We start from the raw sequence: 7639 nt of genomic DNA on the forward strand, positions 1-7639 counted from the left end.
CTGAAATAGTTTTACGTCCGAAGTTAAAATTCAGAAGGATTCATATCTATAGTACGGACGAACTCAAGTCTTAATGCACTCAGGCAGAAAAACAATGAGACTTCTATAAAATGAAGTCGGCTCCTTCTGCAGTATTAGTGAGCAAATAACCTTAATAGATGATCAAGACTGATACTAGCAAAATATTCATATAAAAGAATCTTTATTACTTGTTAAAAACGCCTGTCCCTTAAAATTGTTGATCACTGATCAAGTTCTTAAACTAGATTCCTCAAAACTTCATCCTCTTTTTATCTGTCTGTTAAATTCATTTACCACCATGCTTATTTTAGCTCACTTTTTTCATCTGCTTGTTCACTGCAGCTAGATTGTTTCAAAAACAATGAAATGCATAGTAAAAACTGAATTGCATGAAAACATATTCAGTTTTTAGTTATGCATTTCATTGTGAAGAACTGCATTAAAAACTGACCCGCATAAAACATGACATGTGACATACTACTGCTCGCCATTGATTATCATTGCATGAGACTGAGTAATTTCTAATAACACACTTTAACACAACGGCAAATATTTGTGTATAAAAGTCAAATAAGTAAATCATATGAACAAAATTTTCATCTTTTAACTACAATATATTTGAACTGTATCCAAATTACTAATTTTAATTTCGTTTTAATAGGATTCACCTTAGAATACCATGTCTTCTTTTTAATAAAAATTCATCTGAACTTGGTTTATAAAATTTAGTAGATAAATGCATTGGTTTATTTTTCAATGAAATTTGATTTTATCCATTTCACTTTTAGAATATTATTAAACATGATAAAAAAAAAAGAATGCTGAATTTGAGTTTTCAGTAGCAATGATTTCAAACATTAAAATTATAGGCTGTAAATGAGAGAGAAATCGTAATTCAAGATAGGACAAATTGCTGGTGCTTCTAAAAAGGCTGGTGTATCTGTTACCGAGACAACACTTCCTAGCTCCTCTCTATATATGCCAAAAAAAAAAAAAAAAAAAAAAAAAAAAAAAAAAAAAAAAAAAAAGACTTCTTTCAGTCATAGTAATTACTGTGGTGAGGAAGTTATCTGAATAAGAGCGTTAGCATTAAAAAATTTAGCAAAAAACATGAAACAACGAAATTATGGCAAAACTCCCGAATTTAGACACTTCTAAAAACGTTTGTTTATCGAGAGTTTTACGGGTTAATATTTACGACAAGACAGATGTTGCTAGCCATTTATAAAGAGCGTTAACGCTGCAGATTCGTTTCAGTGGTATCAGAAGCACAAAACGTGTGTATAGTACACAATGCAAAATGTGCAATAACATTGTTCAACAATGAATCTACTTTCCCACTTCTGGAAGAGTTCATTGTGTGAAAAGCTCCTTTTGAAGCTCGTGATCCGTATATTCGTGATCTGGTTACTGCTTGGTCCATGCTATGGTAGAAATATCTGGAAATACCGATTGTTGTTGATAGTCACATAACTGTTAAGGATTACTGATGTACTGAATTCTCCCATTTGCTCAAATTTAATGTCCCAAATGATGTACAATGTATCAGCATAATAACAAACCAGTTTACAAGTAAATGCAGTTGTGACACAGGGATCTGAAGATGAAAATGAGTTTAAACATTCCCTTAACCCCAACATCACTGAGTTTATCTGGGGTATGCTAGAAGACGGAATTAACGAATATTATGCTCTTCAACCGCATGAAGTTAAATAGTCACTGTTTCACGAGATGATTAGCTAAAAATAGCTTTAATGAACGATAAATGTTTATATGCGTTAGTTATATCCAAACGAGTATATTAATAAAACATTGCATCTTAAATGCAAGTGTTTCAGTTTCATTGTCCAACCTCTGCACGATGCAGTATTACTTTGTGCTACTATTTTGTAGAGTCATTATGTTATTTTGATGCTGGAGAGTGAAAAGTGAGCAATGCCCTCGCTGGAACTCGAACTTGGACCTCTCCAATACGCGCCGAGTGTGCTAACCGTTACACCACGAAGGCAAACTGGAAGGAAGGAGAAAATACTCCTCCTTTTAAAGGCGACTGGGGATTAGGTGACTCAGTCGCCAAATCCTGGTGGTGAAGAATCATCATCCACAACCGTTTTAGTTCGTTCGCCATTGTAGAGTCTGTTGGCTAATTTGAAGGAGGAGGCATGAAAAATTAGCAATGCCCTCTTCGGGACCCGAACCTGGACATCTCGGTACGCGCCTAGTCTGCTAACCGTTACACCCCGAAGTCACTCTGGAAGGAGGGAGAAAATACCTTATAACTTTTATGAATGCAGTAATTTTTAAATGGAAGAAAGAAGAAGAAATGCACTTTTCTTTTTAATTTTTTTCTTTCTTCTTTTAAATTTTTTCCCCGATTCTGGGTTTTAGGCATTGTTTAATATGAGGCTGAAATTATCTATTTATAAATTTTGATCCCTCTGTTCATTTTTCTTGCGAGTTAAAAATTTTAACACATTTTTTACACATACTGAAACAGTCCTAAGAGAGATTTTTTAAGTAAACACAGTAGAATACATTATTTTGCTAATCATCCAGAAAATATTGCTATTTCTCTAAAATCATTTGTTTTATGCCTACTTTAAGCCTGGTTTCAAAATTATCCAATTCATTGAATTTTTTAATGAACATCATCGCTACTGTTGTTTTTAGGTCAAAACTACAACAATCGTAAATAGTAATATACGCTTAATCGTAAATAATAATATACGTTATGAATTACGTTAAACAAATAAGAGTATGTTAAAATTTCTGACTTACAAGATAAATACACTTATAGCTCAGAAGATATATTGAGTAATTTTGAGACGCGTGTTAAACACTATCTAAACTCCAAAGCGGAAATAAAAAATAAATGAATAAAAATGAAAAAATGAAAATGTATTTCTTATCCTTTCCTTTCGAATTAAACAATGTTTTTTTTTTTTTTTTTTTTTTTTTTTTTTTTTTTCAGTTGCCTTCTCTCATCACGATGTTTTGTATGGTGATATTCTGAAATTACGAATTCTTGTCGTTGCTCTGCTCTCTGATATGTTGTTTTGCATCGCGATATTTTTACTTTCCTATCATAATGTTTCGGGCCCACCAGCGGTCGAGCGGTAAAGTCGCTGAACACTGGTAGTTCGGTCCGAGGTTCGAATCCCACGAACGGGCTGGCTGCATGGGCGTTTTCGTGGTTTTCCCCATGTGTAACGTGTATACGAGCCAGTTTCCCTTAGAAAGTCCTCCACGAAAGGCATCCCTCCCCTTAGGCAGATAGCCCTCGTGTGCTTTGCCATAATTAAATACACCAACACCATAATGTTTCGTACAACAATGCTTTTCCCTCGTGTTGTTTTTTTCGCAATATTTACGCCTATGATGCTTTCATCGGGGAAACCTTGAAATAAAGCCTAAAAATAATTCAGTCCACATTAAGGTGAATGAACTTGCCTGAGGACCTGAAAGTTCCAGGCGCCTTATATGATTATAAAGATTAAGAAGATAGCCCTTACGAACTTTCCCTCAAATAAAGAAAAAAAAAATTTTTTTTTAAATGCTATGATAAATTAATCAGAATGCGTGTCTCATAGCCCTCAGAAGGACAGGAGATTAAGAATTAACTTGCTTATTGATAAACTTTATAGAATTATTTGGAAGGTAATTCTGAAGAGATTGTAGGTGTTGATATTGAACCTTATTAGTAAATGAAAAAAAAATGAAATATTTAATTTTTACAAAAGCTTCTATTTAATTTTCTTTATTATATTCTTGTCTGTAAACCCAGGAAAAGTGTATTTACAATAGATAAAGTTTTATTAAAGGTACATTGCTATTTATCTAATGATAATAATGATTTATTAAGCATAAAGAAAATGCATTGCTCTGTTTCTTACCCTCAGTGCAGTTTTTTTAGAAAAGAAAAACAATTTTTAGACGACTTGACAGATATTACTTTGAATATTCATCTGTCTTAAAGTAAGAAAAGCAAGGAATTTTCTTATGAATATAATAGCTAGTACTTTTTGGCTTAAAGAGAGGTTGGAATTCTGTCTGATAGTATATGCTTTAGATTCACGGAGATAAAACAATATATAAATGCCACATTTATGCGAAACTAAAGACTCCAACAGCTATTTTCATCATACAGTAGCGAATTCAATTTAGGAACGAAATGTATGTACGCTTGGGTAAATACGAACGAAATAAAAATTACCTCCTTGCATGATATATATGACGAAATTGCCCTCGAAAAGATCAATAAGATTTCCCTCACGAATGAAGAAATGGAAGTCTCGAGGCGAAGCGAAAAGTGCAGAGTGAAGCAAAAAATTCTGCATTTGAGTAACCTTGCCATGCCAAGTCGAGAGTTGAACACAGGATGCATAATGTCGCAGTTAACTGTTGGCAACTGACTATCTAAACATGACTCAATATATATATAAATATATATTCTTCTTCCATATTAAGGCAAAATTATTCTACTAGCAACGCAAAATTATAAGGAAAATAGAAAATGTCCCTATACATTGTATACTAAGGCACAACCATGAAGAGCAAAGAACACAGAAGAAATTACGTACCGAGCCACACAAAAATAAATTAACTCGTTGCAAGCGCATAGTTTGTAAAATATTCTTCTAAAGTGGTTAGTGCTTCAACAGTTATCATTATTTAAAACAATTTATTATTGCTTCTTCTTTTTTTTTTTTTTTTTTTTTTTTTTTTAAACGAATAGCTTATTGAGGTTCCGTTTTACTTCTAGGATATTGAAAGAGTTTACATAAGATGTGAAGTCGTATATATCTTCATTGTATAATTGCATATAAAATATTACGTATTTCTGTTTGTAATATTGCATAGTTTGTTTCAGTAGAACAGTAGAAGAATTTTAATAGCAACAAATGTTTTCGCCTCTTTGAGACATTTTTTTTCCTTTCCCGGCTGCACAGGATATCCTGCGCAACGCCGGCTTAGTAAGTCCTTCCCTAATACTAAAAAAAAAAGTTAAAGGAAAGGCGAATTGGTAACTTCCAGCGATTTTACGATCATAGCTCAATTTCCGTCCGGAACTAACACGATGAGTGAGAATTTTTGGGATTTCCTTGCGTGTAACACTAAGTCGAGCCAGATCTCCTTTACAACAAATTCTGCACGAAAAAGACAGGGCAAACGAATCTCACTTGCTTTGCACCAATCTCCTAATTTTCTTTAATGGAAAAATTATACAAAATTTTGTCTTTATTAAAAAGAGGGGAAAAATTTTAACCGCTCCTTTGATCTGCAGACGTGGGTAACTTTTGTGGGTGTGTGTGATTATGGCAAAGCCTCGAGGGCTATCTGCCTAAGAGGAGGGATGCCTTCGTGGAGGACTTTCTAAGGGAAACTGGCTCGTATACACGTTACACATGGGGAAAACCACGAAAACGCCCATGCCGCCAGCCCGTTCGCGGGATTTGAACCTCGGACCGAACTACCAGTGTTCAGCGATTTTACCGCTCGGCCGCTTCTAAAAGACTTAACTTCTAAAAGACTCGTAACATCTAAAAATCAACCTTTACAGTCAGATTTTCTAGCTTTCCACTGCTGATAACGGAAAGAAACATTTTTTTTTTCTCTCTATGCCAAACTGCTATGGTTTATCAAAAGTCCTGCACGAGAAGTTCTCACCAAGACAAACGAATCTCATATATATATATATATATATATATAATTTACTAAATAATATTATATTGTAATTTAAACTCCTGACGAATTCATATGGATTCGAATAATAGAATTCATATGATTTTAAGATAGTTATTCTACTGTAAGCATCCTCCTATCTAATCTTAAATGTTATATAGTTGCTATAAGTACACAGGGTATGTATTCACAACGAGTTATTTTATCAGTTGTACAAGTTTTGACTACATGTTAGAATCAAACCTCCCGCTACTAAAAAATAAGTTAAATTTCTTATGTACGTGTAAGATTGAAAAAGAAGATTTAGGTTTATTAATGAAATTGAAAAAAACATTTAGGTTTATTAATGAAATTGAAAAGAACATTTAGGTTTATTAATGAAATTGAAAAGAACATTTAGGTTTATTAATAAGGAAAGTAGATTTTTTTCGACAATAATATTTATCGATGATGAAATTCTCTATTATCGGGATCATCCATGGATAATCGGTACTGTTTTATCACTTTTAAGATAAACAGATAATTCCTTTTTCTTCAGTCAGCAGTAGATCTTTATATATGTTATAAAAACTTTTATGTATCTGGAAGAGTTTTCACACCTCTGGTTGTTAAAAAAACTGATTACAAACTTTTATAATGACTAGACCATGCCCTCAAATTTCAACATTCTATGACAATATTTCTTAACAAGGATTTCCCAAGATATTGGTGTTCTGTAAGATTTCACTTGGAATTCCTCGAAAAGTGAATAAATGGGTTTCATTTTTATGTTAATTTCGTATTCTTAGTTTAGATGCGTGTTCCTTGAGACATAGCTATTATTTTAAGGGTTACACAAGGATAAAAATGTTGAAAAGCGCTGCTCTTGGCAAATCTCAAAATTGCACCCCTAAATATTTTTATCACTTTCATAATTAATAGCTAACTGTATGCTAATTTTGTGTCCCCTCTCATTTTTTCCTGAGGCGTGTGCTTCTTTACAGCTCTACAAATGACGCAGCTAAGTCACTATCGAAATAGTAATTATCTTCGACTTTTTCCCGAACAGTCTGTTCAAGCAAACGGTTATGTAAACTTTTTCAAGATTCTTTAGCAATGTGCAAAGTTTCATGCAGTATTCTTTATTTTACGTGTTAATACTGATTACTTTTTCCAAATTATCCTTTTAATATAATTTCAAACTAAAGCTGTTTTTATTGTTATCAAACCTAATAACTTAATAATTAGATTATATGTGGAACTCGATTTCGGCTTCGCGATTTGATGAACTTAACTAAGACAGCATTTCTCTGCTAGCACTGTAAATGTATTCGATAATAATCTCCATTATTTTCTTTAAATCCCATAAATTTAATTTTGCGAGGAATTTTAGTTAAACTGAAATTTATTCGATCAGTTCCAGGGGAGCTGAAAGTGACTGATAATCTCAGAGCTGATTGTCAATCCAGCCACTTACATAAAATGACAAATCTTCGTTTCAAAACACAACTTGACAGCTTGGGAGAGGAAGGGAGGAGAATTCGAGAAAAAAGTAGCCAAGCAAATTTGTTATCTACGTCGACAAAACTTAAACACATCTAAAACGGAAATGTAAGTAGTGCTGCAATGCACTTGAGCTTAATCTCTCTCTTTTCTTATCTCTTTTTCAGACAAGGGAGGACTTCAGTGGCTTTAGAGTGGTAAGCAGCAAAGGACTGCCAAATTCCATTTACTCTTTACAAATCTCGTAATTTTCCCTTTTCTTATACATCCTGCCTCCTACATATGATCTACTCATGAACAAAGACGCAGTTCTGCAACATTTACATGCATTACCAATATTCATTTTATCAGAAAACTGCGCTAAGTTAGAAATTAAATTTCCGATATAGCTAAAATTCAAGATATAGCAAATTCTAAGCAGAAAACATGCGAAGAAAATTTGCGCGTTAAGATC

This window comes from Stegodyphus dumicola, chromosome X2 (genome assembly GCF_044657685.1).
Source record: "Stegodyphus dumicola isolate Sdum_Otavi_A_Nest chromosome X2, ASM4465768v1".
Classification (NCBI taxonomy): domain Eukaryota; kingdom Metazoa; phylum Arthropoda; class Arachnida; order Araneae; family Eresidae; genus Stegodyphus; species Stegodyphus dumicola.